Source organism: Dromiciops gliroides, chromosome 5 (genome assembly GCF_019393635.1).
Source record: "Dromiciops gliroides isolate mDroGli1 chromosome 5, mDroGli1.pri, whole genome shotgun sequence".
Lineage (NCBI taxonomy): Eukaryota > Metazoa > Chordata > Mammalia > Microbiotheria > Microbiotheriidae > Dromiciops > Dromiciops gliroides.
This window is the reverse complement of record NC_057865.1, coordinates 105989127-106011416: the sequence shown is the minus strand read 5'-3', so window position 1 is coordinate 106011416 and position 22290 is coordinate 105989127.

Here is a 22290-nt window from a genome sequence, read left to right as displayed (position 1 = left end):
GCTCAAGCAGATACTAGAAAATTACTTGGGAGGGATATTTCAGAGGACATCTATCTCTCAGTCAGGGACCTGGACATTAATTTCTTACAGATATATAATTCTATGACAGAGATATGTATACAAAGGATACAAAGACAACAGAGACCCATGGACATGCCATACATACACAGGAAACAAAGATGAATGACCAGAGGCTAAATTAGACTAACATCATGGATGACAGCCAACCATATTTTCCAGTGCTTGTGGTTCTGGTTAGATTAGTCTTCCGTAGAATGTAAGCTCTTTGAGGGGAAGTTATTTCACTTTTGTCTTTGTTATTCCCTTCAACCAACACGAGTGGCACATAGTAAGTACTTACAGATGTTTGTTGATTTGTTATAAGTCTTTGTATGGGGGGAAGAGAGGTAGATAGTAACCTTTCCTACTTGAGGAATGGAAATTTGTTTCCCTTTAATAATGGTAAAATAATCAGCCCAGAAATGAGGTTTGTTTAGTTAGTTGATATGCTATGTACAGCATGCTATACAGACCTTATGGGAGCATGCCTAGGAAATGAAAGCAATGCTTCTGCCTTGACAAAGAACATTGGTGAAGAGTCTGGATTACCTGGGTCCTGACTTTGTCATTAGCCAGCTGTGTGATCTTGGGAAATCAACTCTACCTTAGTTTTCTAATGTGTAAAATGAGGGAGTTGTGCTGCTGGACTCCAAGGAGGTCAAAGACAGACAGAAAGGTCTCATACATTGAAATGTTTGTGGCAACACTTTTTTGTCTTTTGAAATGTTGTTTTTGAATACTTATTGACATTACTGGCAGACCAAATGTCCCCTTCCTCTCTCCTACAAAAGAATTCTCCCTTGTATCAAATAAGAATAGTCAAGAAAATCAAATGAATACTTTGGCCATCTCTGAAAATGTTTGTCTTATTCTATACCTATTGCATACCACTATTCCGAAAGGTAGGAGCCATGTGTTGCCATTAAATCCTTTGATGTCATAGTTTTGTGTGTGTGTGTGTGTGTGTGTGTTTTTGGGGGGGCAGGCAATGCAGGGTTAAGTGACTTGCCCAGGGTCACACAGCTAGTAAGTGTCAAGTGTCTGAGGCCAGATTGGAACTCAGCTCCTCCTAAATCCAGGGCTGGTACTTTATCCACTGTGTCACCTAGCTGCCCCAAATCCTTTGAAGTCAGGATTGGCCACTTCCTTGATCATAATTCTGAAGTTTTTCAATGCTGTTTTTTTATATCATCTAGACCTAGAAGACAATGAGGACATTGTTCTCCTGATTCTAATTATTTTGCTGTACACCAATTCATAAAGTCTTCCCAATTTTTTCTAAATTTTTCATATTCATACTTTCAAATAGCACAATAATATTCAGTTGTGTTTATATGTCACAATTATTCATCCAGTTCCCAGGCAATGGGCACTCATTTTTCTTCCAATTCTTCAGTAAATTTTTTTGGGGGGGAGTGGAGCAATGAGGGTTGTGACTTGCCCAGGGTCACATGCTAGTAAGTGTCAAGTGTCTGAGGCTGGATTTGAACTCAGGTCCTCCAGAATCCAGGGCCGGTGCTTTATCCACTGTGCCACCTACTTGCCCTCCCAGTAATTTTTACAGTAGCAAAAAGAACGGAACCAAAATGTGGGCCTGTTTACTGGGGAATGGCAAAGCAAACTATGGTAAATGAAAATAGAAGAGTATTATTGGACTGCAAGAAATGATCACTATAATGAATTGAGAAACATTCAAAGGCTCATATGAACTGATGCAGACTGAAGAGAGCAGATCCAGGAGAACAATTTGCCCAGTGACTTTTTTGTAAACAAAATGCAAATTCTCACAATTGAAGTGTTGACCAATTGGTCAATTGCAGTGACCCATATTGATCCCAGAGAAGAGATGACGCAATATTTTTTTTTAGTAGAGAAGAGGAAGGCCTATAGGAGCAAAAGATCGAATATGTTGTTGGATGATCAATGTATCGGTCAGGTTCACTTAATTGTTGTTGTTGTTGTTGTTGTTGTTGTTTCCAGGCAGAGGTCAAGGTGGGGAGGGGAGGGGGTGAGTAGTGTATATTGGAAAATTACTTCAATGCAAAAAACCAAAAGGCACCTGGGAACTCCAGATTGTCTCTAATGATTGGGTGGTTGCCCCAATCTGGTAAATCAGGGGGTCCCCAGATCACCGGTGGACTAATCAAACACAATAAAACAAATGAAGGGAGTTAGATTAAGGTTAGTCTCTGAGGTCTCTTGCAGGTCTAACATTGTATGATTCTGATTCCAGCTATTTTACTGGGGACATAAGACAAACACACACACAGACAACAATGACTTTAAATATTACTGCAAGCAATATGGGTAATGAAGTACAGATTCTATCCCCTTTGGGCAGAAGAAGAGTTTTCCCTCATAGACTCAACAGAAAATCCAGAGACAGAGAGTGGCCCTTTGGAGTCTCACCAAGTTTCCCTCTGTTGCTGGTTCCAGGTCACTGGCCAATCCCAGGAAACAGCAGACAGAACAGCATTGGTTAATGGCTGGTTCTAGATTACAGTGCCAATTGTCAGATTTTCATTGTGTGTTTACACTTCAGAAATTGGCATTTGCTTGATTTATTGTTTGGTTGATCGTCCAGCCTTAAGAAAGTGATGGAGAAAATGTTAGAAATGCTGATTAAGTTTAAGAGGGTATCCTGAATACATTTTTCTCCCAGGAAAGCAGGTTGTTAAAACATTTACCAGCAGATCTCTGCCTCTCTCTTGCTGCCTACTTTTATATCTTCCCCCTTCCTTTTAACTAAAATACCCAGGCTACTTCCTGGGCAGTGGGAGGGTAGGGCAAGATATGGCTGATTACCTCTCTCTAATCAGAACATTCTGAAAGCTTCCCAGGGCATAACATAAAAACATGCTTCCTTGCACTGCAGGTAAAACAACTTATCCACCCATGTTTCCAAGATGATGTCACTTCATTTTGGGGACCTTTATCACTCCAGGGTGCCTGGGCACATGGAAGGTGTAGGAAGAGGCAGATCTTCCTGGTTTTTTTGGTTTCCCTGAAGTCTGATGCTCACAATTCATCCAAAATTTGTGGGTGGGTAAAAGTGTTCATGTATTTATTCATAAGATTCAAGCATCTCTTCTACCTTCCCCACCCTAGACATCTCCAACATTATATCTCATAGGGTCAGAGTTAATAAAATGATTCAATCTTAGCTGCAGGAGTCACCTGTCCTCTGTTTCTTTGATATCTATGGGCCTGTGGCCACCAGTACCCAGTAGGGTGTCTAAAATATGACACAGAAAAGAAATCAGAGGTTATCCCTGCTCATTAGTACTAGTTTGCTGACTATGATGTTCCTAGAGCACAGTAAGCACTTAATAAATGCGTTATCTCTCTATCCTACCTCCCCAAATCTGTTCATCTGGACCTATCATGTACCTGCTTTCTCTTTCCTGTCTTAGCCTGACACTCTGTGTGTGTGTGTGTGTGTGTGTATGTGTGTGTGTGTATGTGTGTGTGGCATGCATTAGCTGAAGAGCTAAAGATAGCTGTGCAAAGCTCTTGGAGGACACAGCACAAATAAGATGGGTACTGTTTTATAGGAAAACAAAATTGAGAATCTCTGATGTGCCTTCATCAGGAGACAAGTAAGAATATGCAAAACTGAGAGATGTTGAAAGATGTCAGAAAGGATGCTGGGATGAAGAAACCATTCAGTCTGGATATTGTTGTTCTTCAGTCATTTTTAAACTTGTGTCTGACTCTTTGTGACCCCATTTGGGATTTTTTTTTTTGGCAAAGATAATTGGAGTGATTTGCCCTTTCCTTCTCCAGCTCACTTTACAGACAAGGAAACGGAAGCAAACAGGGCTAGGTGACTTGCCAGATTTGGTTCTGAGGCCAGATTTGAACTCAGATCCTCTTGACTCCAGGGCTGGTGCTCCATTCACTGTCTAGATGCAGGCTTCATAAAATTGAATGCATGTATCTGGGTTTCTGCCACCTGTTGGGGGCAATTTCTCACTGAATTGTTGAATCTGACATGACTTTAAGGGACTTCAGAAACCATGGCGGCTTCTCTACAATATCCCCAGCAAGTAAGTGGGCATGCATTTTCTACTCGATGACTTCTAGTGATGGGAAACTCCCTACCTCCTGTGGTAGCCCATTTATCTAGTTTTGAGATAGGGAATTCAAATTATTATTATTATTATTATTATTATTATTATTATTATTATTATTATTTTGCGGAGCAATGAGGGTTAAGTGACTTGCCCAGAGTCACACAACTAGTGTCAAGTGTCTAAGGCTGGATCTGAACTCAGTTCCTCCTGAATCCAGGCCAGTGCTTTATATACTGTGCCACCTAGCTGTCCCCTGGGAATTCAAATTATTGAGAATTTTTTTCCTTAAGTAGAAATCTACCCCTTCGAAACTTCTATTCATTGCTCCCAGAGGCAGGTAGTTGGTGCAGCTGATAGAGTGCCAGGCCTGGAGTCAGGAAGACTCTTCTTCCTGACTTCAAATCTGGCCTCAGACACTTATTAGCTGTGTGATCCTGGGCAGGTCAATTAACCCTGTTTGCCTCGGTTTTCTCATCTGTAAAATGAGCTGGAGAAGGAAATGGCAAACCACTCCAGTATCTTTGCCAAGAAAACCCCAAGTGGGGTCATGGAGAGTCTGACACGACTGAAATGACTCAACAAAAACATTTATTGCTCCCAGTTCTGCATCCTGAGGCCAACTAAAACAGGCAGCATAATACAATGGAAAGACTGCTGACTTTGGAGTCAGCGGAGCTGAGTTCAAATCTCAGCTCTGCCATTTACTGCCTGTACAACTTTGGACAAGTTATTCACCCTCTTAGAACCTCAGTTTCCTCATCTGTCAAATGAGATGGCCACTGAATTGTATGGTCCTAAATGGAATCCCTCTTCTACCTGACATTTGAAGACAGCTATTGTGAGCCTCTCAATCCCAAGTCTTCCTTTTTCTTCCCCCATGCTACCTGATCAAGTTCTGCAGCTTAGTGGTCTGTTTAATGAAAAGACAGCACCTTCATTTCTTCTTTTTTTTCTTTTCTTGGATTCTACTTTATTTGGTAAAACTCAGAAACCAACAACCTGTTTGCTCCCCACCCCTCTCTTTGTCCCCAAAGGCAGCAGCTCCCAAAAGCCCTGTGGGCTGGGTCACCCCATTGCCTTGTGGTCAAGGACTGACCTAGGGAAGCTCTCAGAGGCAGCAGTGGGACCTGGCTTCAAAGACTATGAACCCCCACCCCCACCCCAGCAAATTCAATCCAAAGATCCTAGAGAACAGTGAAGGAGTGAGTCACAGATCTTCCCTTCAGCTCAGCCAGAGCTACAGAAGAGGACAATTGGCCAAGACCAAGGCTTGGTGGTCCCTGGTGACAGCTGAATTGTGGGGCAAGTGAAAACCTAGGCAGGAAAGTACTTGTCACCCCCATACTATTTCCAGTATCTCTAGTGAGCTGGCTTTAGTTTCAACAACACCCGCTTCCAGGGAGGGCAGCAAATAGGTGGCCCTTGGGGTTGTTGGACAGCTCGCTTGGGTCCCTCCTCTGCTAAAGAAAGAAGGGGGCAGGGGAGACTCGAGGTGCAAAACTGGTTTAGAAGCACCTTCAGTTCTAACGGGGCCAAAGCAATACCCGTTTGGGGGTGGGGGTGGAGTGGGGCTGTAAAAGGCTCTTAGGAACCATTTGAGAGCAGAGTAGCCAAAACAGCCTGTTCTCAGTGTCCTTAGCTCTAAAACGAGGGGATGAGGTAGATGATCTCTAAAGCATCCTCCAGCTCCTCTGTTGTTCTAGGATTCCCTCTCCACCGTCAGCTAGCTGGAAAGGCTTTTTGCAAGTCGGGAAACCTGAAATTACCCTTTTCTCCACTAGATGAAGCACCAGCATCCTTAGTAAGATAAAGTGCTGACTGAATTGCATTTGACAGTTTCCCCGGAAACCTGTTAGAAATGGAGTGAGTTCCCACTGCAGAGGGAAAAGCTGATTTTTATGAATGGGTCAGAGGAGAGTCAGGTCAGCAGAATGTGAAGCAGGCAAAAAAGAGGATTGCTCCAATAAAGTTTGTTCAGACTGATCAGTAACCCAGGAAAAGTTCATTGTCCTCAGCATGAAAGCTGCTCAAAAGGCATGGTCAGTCTCAGTCTGCAGCATTTATCAAGCATTTACTGTGTGTGCTTAGAGCTTGGTCAGACGTCGAAGATGCCAAGGTGAACCACTGCATCCTGGGCCGGTGGAGGAGTGAGAACATTGCAGGAATGGGGGACAGCCAGAGAGAGTGCCCGGAGCCAAGAGATGGAGTGTCTTGAAAAAAAAAATCTTTTGGCATTTCCTAAGTACTCTATATACATTGCTAATTTATCAATCAATCATGAATTTATTAACTGCCTATTGTGTTCCAAGGAACTGTGCACTGGGGAAAGTCCTACTAAATTGAGACAGCCTGGATCCTCTACTGTTTAGTAATGCCTCTTTCCCCTAGTTATAAACATTAGCACGAAGACCCATTAGGTGTTCAGTCCAGTGACATGACCAAGCATCATTTGGAACATTTCAGGTGAATGTAATGCTTGCCACCTTGCCACCCTGTCAAACTTACTGCTTTTCTTTTCACATTTCTATTTCTTTCTTTTTTTTCTGGGGCAATGAGGGTTAAGTGACTTGCCCAGGGTCAAACAGCTAGTAAGTGTCAAGTGTTTGAGGTCGGATTTGAACTCAGGTCCTCCTGAATCCAGGGCCAGTGCTCACAGTTCTATTTAGTGGTTAATTATTAGCTGGATCCGGGGCAGCTAGGTGGAGCAGTAGATTAAGCACCAGCCCTGGATTCAGGAGGACCTGAGTTCAAATCCAGCCTCAAACACGACACTTACTAGCTGTTTGACCCTGGGCAAGTCACTTAACCCCAATTGTCTCACCAAAAAAACCAAAACAAACTAAAACAAAAAAATTATTAGCTGGATCAAAGAATCTTAAGGCCATCCATTTTATCCTAAATACTCCACAAAGGCAACCAACCGTTGTGATAATCCTGGCCAATTGCCTTCCTAGGAAAGTTCTAAAAGGCCACATTTCTTTCTAAAGACTTTAGAGTTTACAAAATGGTTTCTTTACAACAGCTCAGACAGTATGTCAAATATTTCCCCCCCTTCCCCCCCAGCATTAAAGTGAGGCTTCAGAAAGATTAAGGGACTGCCCTAAACTATCCACTCAGAAGCAGATTCCAGAACTAGTTCTCCTGAGTCCAAGTCCAGAGTTTTGTTTGTTTGTTTTGTAAATTATACCAAGTTGCCAGTGATATTTTTTTTTTTACTGTTTTCAGGGAAACTCTGTTAGGGGAACCTCTCAGTATATGAATAACCCCTGGGCACTATTGCTGCCAGTAAAGGGTAAAGTAAAGGCTCACCCTTTTCCAAGAAAGATCAGACATTAATTCAAATAAACTTGGGTGGGACATAATGTCTTTGGTAGTGCTGAGATGGTGGGATGGAGCTCATGATTGTCTTATTTATGACTCTAGTAGGCAACCCCCCTCTCCCAAGGGGGTCTAGATCTGTGATATCTTTGAAGGAAATACTTTTTCTCCCAATGCAGACCAGCAACAGTTCTCAGCCTGCAGAAGTAAGAGTTTCCTGGCACATCAAGGAGTTAAATGATTCTCTAGACTCACATGGATTGTATGTGTCAAAGGCAGGATTTGAACAGAGGTCTTCGTGATTCTGAGGTCAGGGCTGCTGCCTCTCATGGAAGGGCATATCTTACCGAGAATGAACAGATCAGATAGAAGTGTGATGGAGTAGTATCGCATGAAAAATAAATCATATTTTACAGATTTGTGCATTTGTACATATATGTTTATATGATACATACAGGTATATGTATTCTATATTTACATTTATGTAGTATATCAAATGATACCATATGGATATACATATATATTGCATGTAAAATTGCAATAATACTTGCCTGTCTCTTTTTGACCACATTTGAGTTTTCTTGGCAAAGATAGTGGAACAGTTTGCCATTTCCTTCTCCAGCTCATTTTACAGATGAGGAAACTGAGGCAAACAGGGTTAAGTGACTTGCCCAGGGTCACACAGCTAGTAAGTATCTAAGCCTGGATCTGAACTCACTGGATCTTCCTGACTCCAACCCCCCTCCCCCAAATGCATTATGATAGCAGCTAGGTGGTGCAGTGCACTGGCCCTGAAGTTGGGAGGACCCAGCAAGTCACTTAACTCCAATTGCCTTAAAAAAACATCTGGGGCATCTCCTGTCATTCTGATCAATCAGTTGGTCTGTCTGTCTATCATCTATCTATCTATCTATCTATCTATCTATCTATCTATCTATCTATCTATCTATCTATCTATCTATCTATCTATCTATCTATCTATCATCTATCTATCTATCTATCTATCTCGCCACTGGACCCAGATGGCTCTGGAGGAGAAAGCAAGGTTGATGACCTTGTACAACTCTCCCTCGTCTAAATCCAATTCAGTGCAAGTCATGAGACCACCCCAATGTCATCGTCCTTTTTGGGAAGGAAGGACAAACAACAACAATGTCACCACCTAGTTGCCCCCATACTTTTGTAACACCCTATAAATACACATACTTTTACACAATTCCTAAGCAGGTAGGGCTAAGGAAGAGGACTATAATGGAGAACATTTGAGTGACGATCCTTTGATTTAGGAGATATGATGCCTTTCTAAGAAATCGATAGAGCTAGGCCAAAGCCAGCAATCAATTCCTTACTCAACAGGGAGCCAACACAAAAGTTAAGCAGGAATAAACCATCAGACTCGGAAGTCTAAGGCCAAGACACCAAAGAGAAGGATCAGTTAATAAAGGCTAGGTGGTACAAGAGACAGAATTTGGGGCTGGAAATCAGAAAGACCTGAGTTCACATCCAGCCTTAGACGCTTACTTGCTGTGTGACCCCGAGCAAGTTGTTTAACCTTGTTTGCCTCAGTTTTTCCAATTGTTATTATCCTAACTATAACTATCCCAAATGGGGGATAATAATAGCACCTACCTCCAGGGGTTGTCATGGGAATCAAATGAGATAATTTTAAAGCACTTAGCATGGTACCTGACATATATTAAGTGCTATATAAATGTGAGCTGCTATAATAATAATGATGATGATAATGATAAAGGTAATAATGATTATTATTATATTTGTGGATGACACCAAAGAAGGGAGGATCAAGAATATGCTGGATGACAAAATCGGGGTCCTAAAAGACATGGACAAAAGCAGGTACAATGGTCAGAACCTGGCAAGATGAAAGTTAATAGTGATAAATATAAAGTCTGACACTTTCCAACTAAAAAGAAGTTTAACTGTACAAATAAATACAAGAGTGGGGGCAGCTAGATGGCGCAGTGGATAAAGCACTGGCCCTGGATTCAGGAATACCTGAGTTCAAATCCAGCCTCAGACACTTAACACTTACTAGCTGTGTGACCCTGGGGCAAGTCAATTAACCCCAATTGCCTCACCAAAAAAAAAAATAATTAAAAAAAAAATAAAATCAAAATTTTTTTTTTAAAAAGGGCAACTAGGTGGCGCAGTGGAAGAGCACTGGCCCTGGATTCAGGAGGACCTGAGTTCAAATCCGGCCTCAGACCTTTGACACTTACTAGCTGTGTGACCCTGGGCAAGTCACTTAACCCCCATTGCCTCACCAAAAAACCCACAAAAAAACCAAAAAAATCAAGTAAATACAAGATGGGAGAGACATGGTATGACATTAATCTATTTGAAAAAGATTGGAAATTTTTTAATAGATTGTTAACTTCAATATGAGACAACAGTAAGACAACAGTACTAGGTGCTTAATCTGTGTTTGTATAATTGAATTGAGGGGAAACTAGGTGGTTCAGTGAATAGAATGCTGGGCCTGGAGTCAGGAAGACCTGAGTTCAAATCCAGCCTCAGATACTTGCTAGCTGGGTGACTCTGGGCAAGTCATTTAACCCTCTACCTCAGTTTCCTCATCTGTAAAATGATCTAGAGAAAGAAATGGTAAACCACTAGAATATCTTTGCCAAGAAAATCCCAAATGGTTTTCTTGAGTCGAGTTGAACAGCAACAACAATGTTACACACATGTTCACTCCCCCAATAGATTATGAATTTCTTTTTCTTTCTTTTTTTTTTTTGTGGGGCAATGGGGGTTAAGTGACTTGCCCAGGGTCACACGGCTAGTAAGTGTTAAGTGTCTGAAGCTGGATTTGAACTCAGGTACTCCTGAATCTAGGGCTGGTCCTTTATCCACTTCGCCACCTAACTGCCCCCGATTATAAATTTCTTAAGGTTTGGGACAATTTGACTTTTGTCTTTGTATACCCAGTGCCTAGCACTGGAACATAGTGGGTGCTTAATAAATGTTTGCTGATTGATTAGTCTGGCATATAGTAGACACTTAATAAATGTTAATTGAATGTTTCCTGTGGAAGTGGAATTCAACATTTTCTGTGCAATTTTCAAGGACTAGAACTAGAACAAATGAGTAAAAGTAACAGGGACACACATTTGGGATCAATATTAGGAAGAAACATTTAAAACAATTAGAGCTGTCTTGAAATAGGATGGGTTGCCTTAGGGGAGGGAGAATAGTGAGTTGTCCATCCCTGTAGGTATTCAAATGAAGGCTGGAAGACCACTCACTAAGGATATAGGAGAGATACTCTATACTTTGGGTGAATGTTGGAATAGAACAATAGGGTCAAACTCAAATAGAAACGGGGTCAAGATACATAAGGATCCCTGCAACTGCATGTTGGCTTAGAAATCCAGCTATTAACATTATCTACATTCTATCACATTTTTATTTATTTTATTAAATATTTCCCAATTACATTTTTTTGTGTTTTGCTGTTGTTGTTGTTTTTGTAGGACAATGAGGGTTAAGTGACTTCCCCAGGGTTACACAGCTAGTAAGGGTCAAGTGTTTGAGGCTGGATTTGAACTCAGGTCCTCCTGAATCCAGGGCCAGTGTTTTATCCACTGTGCCACCCAGCTGCCCCCCCCCCCAATTACATTTTAATCTGGTTGGGGGCAATGGGAGTGTTGCTCGCCTCTTGTTTGACAACTTTGGTCTCCATAGACGACCTCTCAGATTCCTCCCACCTCCAAGATTCTGTTCTTTTACCCCATGATTCTATGATTCTATGATCTATGGTCCTTCCCTTGCTTTCAACTTCACCAACAGCCTCCTTGTTTAGTTGGAGCAGTCGCCCAAGGCTGGTGACCTTTACAGGAACTGCCAAAGAACGGGTTGATCACTGATGAGAAGGAATGAGTGAGAAAGAATTGCTATCAGTGGCTTGCTTTCCTTAGATTATTAGGACCTACCTGTACTGTGCCCTGGTAAGCCACCTTTATTGCTTGTGAGCTCGTCCTTTTAGATACCCTTAAAGATACACTCCAGCCAGGCTCCCTAAGCTTCTCTGGAGTCCCCCGGAAACCACAAAGATTTCTTCCAAGTTAGTTACACCTTGCTCTTGTGTCCCAGGTAAGATCATCAGAGACAAATGCCTTTTAGAGTCCATTTTCCACAGTACTCTATTCCCTCCCCCCACCCCCACCTCTATTAGTCTTTTGTTTTCTTTGTGAATGTTTTTTATCGATGTTCTCAATAGAACACTCCCTTGTATGGCTCTTTTTTTTTTTTTAAGTGAGGCAATTGGGGTTAAGTGACTTGCCCAGGGTCACACAGCTAGTAAGTGTTAAGTGTCTGAGGCCGGATTTGAACTCAGATACTCTTGACTCCAGGGCCAGTGCTCTATCTACTGTACCATCTAGCTGGCCAGAACACTCCCTTGTAACAAAGCAAAACCAAATCAAATGCTGCCAGTTTATACAGATGTATGTTTCGTTCTTCACGTCTAGTCCATCACTTCTACAAGAGGTGTGAGGCATGCTTTGCCATCAATCCTCTGAAGTCACAATTGTTGTCTGTTTTTCCATCACAGTCAGGCAATCTAGGAGGGGGCTATCCTGGCTCTGGTTGAGGTTGGAAGACCCGCAGAGCTGTTTTTTTTGGGCAGCCCAGAGAAGATGGCCTTTATACACTTGGCCAGGGACAGGGGAAGGATTGCAAAAAACTCAGCTCCTGGAAATTCACCTTACTGCAGGTACAAAATGCTCAGGTTATTGCCACTAGGACTTCCATAGGGACCCAAACTCAGCTTGAAATAGGGATTGGGATTTTGTTTGGAAGTCATCCCTACCACTGTCCTATCCTTCCTTGCTGTATATCTCTAGTTGTCCTGATGTATATCTTGCCACTGGACCCAGATGACTCCAGGAGAAGAGAGTGAGGCTGGTAACTTTGCACAGTTCTGCCGCACTTAAATCCAATTCAGTGCAAGTCATGGCATCACCTCCTCAATGTCATGGTCCTCTTCGAGAATGAAGGACAAATAACAACAATATAGGAGCATCTAACAGCCAACACCAGATACTAATTAAAGTGCTTTCTCTCCAGAGGTGAAGCCTCAGCTGTTTTACAGTCTTTCTTTTCCTTTTGCCAGTAAATCTGTAGAGTTATTTTGTGGTGATCAGAAAAAAACAATCAAAACCATCGACACAGCAGAGCTGCGGACGAGATCCTCTTCAGTTCTCGGGCAGGTACCCAAAGCAGCTCTGAGTAAGTGACCTTTGGAGCAGGTTAACATTATTCTTCCTTTTTTTTTTTTGGCAGGGCAATGAGGGTTAAGTGACTTGCCCAGGGTCACACAGCTAGTGAAGTGTCAAGTGTCTGAGGCTGGATTTGAACTCAGGTCCTCCTAACTCCAGGGCCAGTGCTTTATCCACTGGACCACCTAGCTGCCCCTCAGGTTAACATTATTGAGATCAGTATCTGGAGGCAGGCTAAGCCGGGTTGTGGCTGACAAGAGTGTCATCCTTGGAGAAATCTTTTTGTGAAGAAAATGTGTTTGGGATCTCAAGGTACCATGGAATGTCCCATTTCTTTTTTTGTTTTTGTTTTTTGTTTTTTGGCAGGGCAATGAGGGTTAAGTGACTTGCCTGGGGTCACACAGCTAGTAAGTGTCAAGTGTCTGAGGTCAGATTTGAACTCAGGTCCTCCTGACTCCAGGGCCAGTGCTCTATCCACTGCACCACCTAGCTGCCCTAAGTGTCCCATTTCTTTTTTTTTTTTTTAAGTGTAAGTTCCTTATTTTACTTTTGAGGACATTATATACAAAAGATACAGAAGCATAACTAAGGCAAATTTATAGCACAATAGTGTTCCATCAAAATTATATATTACAACTCATTCAGCCATTGTGAAATTGATAGACATTCCCTCGATTTCCAATTTTTTGCCCCCACAAATTTTGGTTAAATTTTTGTATACATAGGTCCTTTCCTTTTTTTTTTTAACTTTTTGGGATGCAAATCTAGTAGTGGTATTGTTGGGTCAAAGGGTATACAGTGTCATAGTGTAAGAATATTTTACCTAAACTGGGCCCTAATCTGTTGACTTTTGACTGGCTGGCTATCTGACTGCTATTAATTTCCTAAGCCAGTCTGCTAGGGCCGTTTAAAATTTTCCACACTGCTTCTTGCTACCTCTTTCTCCACCCCTTCACTGCAAAAAGCCCCCTGCTTCAGTCTTTAACTTCTCTCTCACTAGCATAAGTGACCCCCCTTTTTGTACTGTCGTGATGACCCCCCAAGCACTTCTTCTCTCACAGACCTCTCAGCGTGTCTAATGTCTCTGTACCAATGGACCTTCTTCTAGCATTCCCCCTTTCCATCTAACTTCTCTCTCTGCACTGTAGTGACAATCACCTGAAAAGCCCCTAACTCCATCCTGGTGTGAACCCCTAGCATCTCCCTGTGTTTCCTTTTTATTAACTTCCTCTCTCAGGTGAAACTTGGGCTGAGCCCAAGATGTGCATGCCAAGAGCTGGGGGCTGGGCGAAGCAAACCCAGCATCTTTTCAGTTTTTCTTGTGCCTCTCTACTGTACTCACGGGCTGTGTGATGCCTTGCCCAGGGCCTAGGGTTTTTCATCCTTGCAGCTTAGCCCAGCTCAGAGGCCCCCACAGCTGAAACAGAGGGGGAGGGGCAGCTTTTCTCAGGGAGCCTGAGACTAATTTTAAGGGGTAAAATAGTCCTTTAGACATAGTTCCAAATTGTTCTCCACCATGGTTAAATCAGTTCACACTGCCAATAGTGCATTAGTGTACCCTTTTATCTATATCCCCTCTCACATTTCCCATTTTCCTTTTCTGCAACATAGTGTCCCATTTCTTAAAGAGAGTCCTCTCTTAGAAGAGTCAACTTCTGAGAAAGGCAGAATGTTACAGGAGGAATTGCTCTGGCTTTAGAGTCAGGGGAAACTGGAGATGGACAACTCACTTCTCTCCCTCCCCTAAAGGCAACCCATCCCATTTCAAGACAGCTCTAATTGTTTTAAATAGTTCTTCCTAACTGACAACTGAATTCTACTTCAATCACTTACTACTACCTATGTGACCTTGGGCAAGTCACTTACTTTATCTAGGCCTCAGTTTCCTTATCAATAAAATAAGGTTGTTGTATAGATGACTGTCCCTTCCAACTCTAAATCTATGATTCTGTGGTCTGTGATTTCCTGTAGGATACAGCTTACAAAGGTAGAGAGACTGGCCTCTTCACATAACGGACCTTTATTTTTAAAATGCCTTCTAGATTGTGTTTTTCTTTTTTTTTCTTTTTTCTTTTTGAGGTGGGTGTATTCAATGAAGGGAGAGGGAAGCTAGTGATAGCATTGTCAAAAATAGAATAAAGAAAAATGACCATAATAGAACTGAAGAAAGTTGAAAGGGAATCTCACAAAATGGACAATTCAGAAATCCCCTTGAATTTATTATATATATGTATATATATATAAAATATTGTTTGTACATATTACATATGGATATATATATTTAAAAGCAAGCTGTATGTACTAGATATTTGTATATGGAATTTTTTGTTAAATTTAAAATAAAAACAGTAAAGAAAATCCCTTATAATCATTCATCCCCAAAGCTCTAGATGGGCCTGCATTCTTGAATGACTCATGATATGTTATCCTTGACTTCATTTAAGTGCAATTCAACAAATGTTTATTAAATGCCTACTAGGAGTAAGCTACTTCAGTAGGCACTGGGACTTCAAAGATAAAATCATAGCCCATCAGAGATAAAAGTCACCTCTGGGATCATCTGCTCCAATTGTTCTCAAACTTCTTAATCTCAGGGATAAATATAAAAAGTCATGCACTTGGATACAAAAAGTCAACTTTACAAGAGGAGAAGAGGGGGCAGCTAGGTGGCACAGTGGATAGAGCACTGACCCTGGAGTCAGGAGGACCTGAGTTCAAATCCGGTCTCAGACAATTAACTCTTTTTTTTTTTTTTTTAAGTGAGGCAATTGGGGTTAAGTGACTTGCCCAGGGTCACACAGCTAGTAAGTGTTAAGTGTCTGAGGCCGGATTTGAACTCAGGTACTCCTGACTCCAGGGCCGGTGCTCTATCCACTGTGCCATCTAGCTGCCCGACAATTAACTCTTACTAGCTGTGTGATCCTGGGCAAGTCACTTAACCCCAATTGCCTCACAAAAACAACAACAACAAAAAACAAAAACAAGAGGAGAGGAAGGACAGCAAAAGACATAGAAAAGAAAGAATAACTGAAAGGAAGAGAAAAGACAAGGGTGGCCAAATACCTATGCTATGGGTTGGAAGTAAACATTTCTCACTTCCTCTTGTGATAAAATAATGGAATTTGGCAGATGCCCAGGGGTCCCACCTGATTGATTTAGTATTGTTTGAGAAACTAAGTACCTTCTTGGAATGATTAGATATAGGCCACACCTGGCCAGCCCTGAATGATGTATACTACTGATGTCACCAGGGGGACCACTCTCAGCCAAGCAACTTGAAGGATCTCCCTTTTGGGGGAGGGAGAGAAAAGGTAGAAAAGAGAATGCTGAGGCTGGGAGCTCTATTTCCTGTTGGTGAACTTCTGAGAGCAGACTGGAAAAGGGCTGCACAGCTGACTCCCATAGAAACTACAGACCCCAGGTGGCTGGAAGCAAGTTTGGGGATTGAGTCAGTCTTTGCTAGAGCCAGGGAGCTTATCCATTTTTTCTCTTCCCTTATTCCCTTGTCACTGGCTTTATTAACTTCACCTTTGTTATATATTTTATTCCTATTAATAAAACCTGATTTGTTTGTGGAAAAGAGACTGTTAATCTCCTTTCTTATTATCCTGGGAGAAATAACTAAAAATGCAGTTTGGAAGGGAGGAAACTTTGGATCTAGAGGTCCCTCATTATTTTCTGAACCCCAATATTACGGCGAGCCATCCAATTAACTCTCCCATATAAAATTTGGCCCCTCCACTCTCTTAGCATTCTCTCTCTCTCTCTCTCTCTCTCTCTCTCTCTCTCTCTCTCTCTCTCTCACACACACACACACACACACACACACACACACACACACACACACACACAAACACAAACACAAACACAAACACAAACACACACACACAGCTTTTCTTCCTCCTACAGTATTGAGTCAATCCAAATCAATTTAATAAGTGTTGAGTACCCAGCACTGTGCCTCTATGAAGGCCATTGATTTGGAAGTCTCTGACCTCAGAGAGCTTATAGTCTTTTTAAGGAGATAAGAATCAGAACATATGAAACAAACAAGAACCCATTCAGTCATTCCCTACTTTCCCTGATAAGTCCTATTCCTGAAAGAGAGATTGACCAGTTCCCAGTTTCATTCATCAGAAGTAGTTGAGACCTTAGGTCTGACAGAAGAGGTAGAGAGCAGTTTGTCCCTTAACCCCGCCCCCCCCTCCGGCTTCACTGTCTCTTTTTATTTGAGGTTCTAAATGGAGAAATACCCTGTCTAGACTTCAGACTGGGAGGAACAAAGATGTGGAACAGAGATCCCACAGTCCCCTGGACAGAGTAAATAGAAGGGCAAGAGTGAGACATCCAAAAGTGAGCACCTTCGGGGGCTGCTACACAGGTAAAGGAAGAAAGAAGTGACTGTGCATTTGGAGCAGAAAGGAGTCCATCAACTACAACAGAAGCTTCCCGGTTCACACTATCTTAAGGATGTAGTTCCAATGGGGAAATCTTATTTAAAAACTGAAGATAGATGAATACAGCTAGGCCCTTTTGACATAGGGGACCCCTTACATCCACTACTACTGGCCACCCTTGTCTGTGCCCTATACTCCTGTTATCCAAGCTCAGGGCACTAAAGAAAGACTTCATCTCTCCCTTCCTCTTGTATTCCTTGCCCCTTTCATGTGAATCTGGAGACCTAGGAATGCACAAAGTGTTCCTACCCCTAAACTTTGAGAGACTTCTGGAAATGAAAAGATAATTCCTGGAAATGGAACAGGAGGGTTTGCTGGGTGAACTAACTGATCATTCATGAAACTAAAGAGAAAGATCTAAAGGTGCTACTGGACTAACCCCCCACTGAATACATTTTAGATCTAACCAGTATTCCAGATAATTGAGCAAGAGGTCCATCATTATTATCATCATCACCACAGCCATGACCACTATCTATCTTTATGTGGCTATTCATGCTTTAGAAAACAATACTTTTGGGGAGGCTAGGTGGCACAGTGGATAGAGCACCGGCCCTGGATTCAGGAGCACCTGAGTTCAAATCTGGCCTCAGACACTTGACACTTACTAGCTGTGTGACCCTGGGCAAGTCACTTAAACCCCATAGCCCCACCAAAAAAAAGTTAAAATATAATAAAAATAAAAATGCTGTTAAAAAGAGAAAACAATACTTTTTTTAGTGTAAGAAAAGTCATTTTCATATAATATATATGGGAATGTCTGATTCTGGGTATAGTAACATATACAATGTTTTTAGTTTGACTTTGAAAAGAACCCCTAGTTTTCTTAGGCTATTTGTGAGATCCTATAGAGCCGTGACATAACTAAAAAGCTATTTATAGGTTGGATTTCTATTGAGTTCAGCTCTGCAAACAACTTTGGAGATGTACTAGACTATTTCCTCACATCCAGAACTATCTAGTGCCCATAAGAAGATACCCAATAACTAAGATGAGGGCTACTTTCCTTGTTGAGTTAGGGAGTCATTGTATGACTTGTTCTAGTGCTTCTGCTCACTTTGCTCTTCATAAGTTTATACAAGTCTTCCAAGATTTCTCTCATACTGTCCCTTTCATTGTTTCTTACAATGTAATAACATTCTATTACATTCATATACCATAATTTTTCCCCACCAGGTGGCATGACAAACTAAGTGTCTTGCCCAAATTGCCAGAGCTAGTAATCAACTAACTAGGGTTAGAGACCAGGCATACTGACCTCCTCCCAAATTGATTAAATATCAAAAGCACTTGTATATAAATCATCTCATTTCATCCTCATAGCCCTCTGATGTAAACCATGTTCTGGCACTATAATAAATGCCCATTTTCAAGATGATGAAACCTTGGAGCTCAAAGAAATAAAATGACTTGTTTAGGGTCACCTAGACAGCACTTGAGAACCAGTCTTCTGACCACTAAGTCCAGGGCTCTTTCTATTTTATTACATTGCTGCTTCTAGGATTTGGTATTGCCTTCTGAATTCCTCCAGTAATTACTGAACGTGTATTGAATTATCTACTCTGTGCCAGGCACTGTTCTAGACAGTGAGGATGCTATTATTATTATTTTTTTAAAGTTTGTCTTCAAGACAATTAGTTTATGGGGGGAAACCACACATGCAACTTTATTTCCAAAATAGGGATATATAATACATATACAAAAAAAGAAAAAGGAAGGTATTTTTTGAAGGGGGAAGGGAAGCTACTAGAAGCAGGGGTGGGTAGGAATCAGGAAAGGCCTCATGGAGGAGGCTTTGTCTGAGCTAAGTTTTGAAGAAAACTCGAGCTTCTAAGAGGGGGAGGTGAAGAGGGATTCCAATTTGGAGACGACTTCGCATCTGCTCCAGATAGTGACAGTTGATTTCCTTGTGCAGGTCACGAGAATCAGAGTATATCCCCGATGTCCCTTCGGTCAGATGATGAGTCAACCTTCTGTCTCTGCTGCCACAAGGACAAGGTACATCTTCATGGTAAGACCTGCTGTTAAATCCCTATTGGAGGGGCAGCTAGGTGGCACAGTGGATAGAGCACTGGCCCTGGATTCAGGAGGACCTGAATTCAAATCCAGCCTCAGACACTTATCACTTACTAGCTATGTGACCCTAGGCAAGTCACTTAACCCCAATTGCCTCACCAAAAAAAAAAAAAAAATCCCTAGTGGACTGAGGCTTGAGGTTCTGAAGGAGGAGCTGTCCAGCTCTGCTTGGAAACTGTGGAGAAACGGCAGGTCAAGGGCACAGACGGAAGAACGGTATACTAAGGAATTCCCATAAAGACTATGCTTTTGGGAAAATGTGGCACCTTTTCCAAATGTCCCTGTCCTCCAAAGTGTCTTCTGATGGATGAAGAATGGATACAAATAGCCTGGTGACCACTAGAGGAGTCAGGCTATTGTCTCTTTCTCCTCCCCCACCCCCCATTTCCCCTCTTCCACTAGTCTTCCTACCCTTCCATCCCTCTGTTCCCCAAAGGCATCCTATGCAGCAGAACCCAGCCCCATCCCCAACACAGCAAAGCCTTTTCTGACAAACTGTTTTTCATTTTACAGACAGAGTTCCATCCAGGCACCCAGGGTCACCTTTCCCCTTTGAAATGTCCACGAAGACCAAATGCCAATTGCATCACAGATCCAGGAGTCCTGAAAACAAAGAGGCTTCTGGTAGGGCAGAAGTATGATTTCTTCCTGGGGGGCTGTTTCCTGTAGGGAACAGGAGATGTTGTTGGAGTAGTCCAATAGGATGAACTACAATTTCTATAAGTCTTTATACAAGTGTGTGTATACACACACACAAATATATGTCTATACACACATGTGCACACATATAGACACATACATAAACATATGTGCATTATGTGCAGATACACACATACACTATATCTATGGTTTCATTGGTGTAGGAAATTTCCAAAGTGGAAACTCTCTTGACCTATGATGATTTAGTGCTTTTTCTGTGGCCTAAAAGCTTAAAAGCAATTGTCCGGGAGTGCAGAGGTTAAGGGACATATAGCCAGTGTGTATCATAGGCAGAATTTTTTTTGATATTTTGATATTTAGAATTTTATTTTCTCAAATTACATGTAAAATACAAATTTTAACATCAATTTTTTTGACATCAATTTTTAAAAAACTTTGTGTTCCAAATTCTCTTCCTTCCCCCAACATGAACTCAAGCAATTCAATATAAGCTATACATGAGCAGTCCAGAATTTTTTTTTTAAAGAGTATGCATGATCAAGGCTTTTATTGATACAGGGCTCAGACCCTCCCAATTCTAGAGGATAGAAATACTTCCAGTGCTTCAGGGTGTGAGATTTAAAATTGGATATTAGATCATAAATCTCCCCTACTTAACCTTTCCCTTAATTTATCTCCCAAACTAGTAAATGGAAGCAGGTTTTAATTTTCTAGATAGACCTTTTTATTTATATTTATGATAGTCACAAGGTGATGTTCTGTTAGAAGGATAGAAAAGTAGAAACACAATACAAATCGTCTTGAGTCTAAGCTTAGTCTATATTCATTATAAAAACTCACCAATCCGAAAAAGACCACCTTTGGAGAGAGAGTCTGTGCCGCGCCGTCAGGAGTCCCGCCAAGCAGGCAAAAAGAAAGCTACTCCTACTCCCTCCAAGCTGTTTTTGGAAGCTTATTTATAGATCTGGAACAGAGGCGGTCCTTACACACTGCTTCAAGGTTATTGGTTGGCATCATCCAAATCCATTGTCTTTGAAGGTGTTCTCAAGTTGAGTTCACAGTCTAGTTTCTGAGAATTACACCTTCTTAAGGGATAACCAGGTATGATCACAATCCAATTAACTTGATACAATCCAATTAACTTGAAGTAGGCTTAATCAGCAGTCAATCACTCTCACTTGATTTAATCAGTCTTGATTAATCTCCAGGTGGGTCTTTGAGTATCTGCTAAATCCCATTATTTTATCACAAGGGGCCAGACTTGTCTCTTCTTTTCATGCTATTTTCAAACTGCTCCTTGGTGGACATGACATCTGTAATGGGTAGGTCATTCTGCTGGTAGACTGGGGTTACTTCTTTTTTTGGGGGGGGTGAGGCAATTGGGGTTAAGTGACTTGCCCAGGGTCACACAGCTAGTAAGTGTTAAGTGTCTGAGGTTGGATTTGAACTCAGGTCCTCCTGACTCCAGGGCCGGTGCTCTATCCACTGTGCCACATAGCTGCCCCCATGACAAACTTTTAAGTTTAATCTGCATTATTAAACTTTTCTTTGTCACTTTATTAAGCCTAGATGATCAATAAAACAATAACAAATGGAGCCCAGATTGAAAACATTTGCTGATTTCTATGATAGAAATTTTCAGCATGAAAATTTCACAGTTTGCTCCTGAGAGCTGGTTCGTGCTTGCTTGCTCTTCACTGGGTAGTTTAGAGTCTGTTCTGTTCAGTTCCTGTCTCAGCTGTAATCATTGGCTAGGGTACTTCTGTGTTCTTTTAGAAATAGCAGAAATCCTTACTCTAATTCCAGCAGAGGCCTCTGCATTTCCATTCCCTCAGGATCTCATTTCTTTCCTTCCTTCTTTCCTTCCTTCCTTCCTTCCTTCCTTCCTTCCTTCCTTCCTTCCTTCCTTCCTTCCTTCCTTCCTTCCTTCCTTCCTTCCTTCCTTCCTTCCTTCCTTCCTTCCTTCCTTCCTTCCTTCCTTCCTTCCTTCCCTCCTTCCTTTCTTCCTTCCCTCCTTCCTTCCTTCCTTAAAATATCACTTCACTGTCTACAATGTCATAGGCAGAACTTGAACCCAAGTCCTTTTGCCAAGGCCATTGTCTTTCCTCCACCACACCACCTTTTATGCCACAATTCAATGTGTGAAATAAGGAGGAGGCCTAGAGCCTATGAGTCTATATTGGCTCAAATTAGATCCATGTTCTGTCGATTTTCAAGTTAAAATATTAATGTTGGCAGATACCGTTGCTTTATACTTTTTACTGTTTCTTACATATCCTGCACCCCAAACTGTTTTCCATACCTTTGAATTGAATTTTCATTTTCTAGATTGGGGACAATGGAGAAAGAGAAGCTGAGAAGTCAGGTCAGAGGACCTGGGTTCGAATAATAAGATCCTAG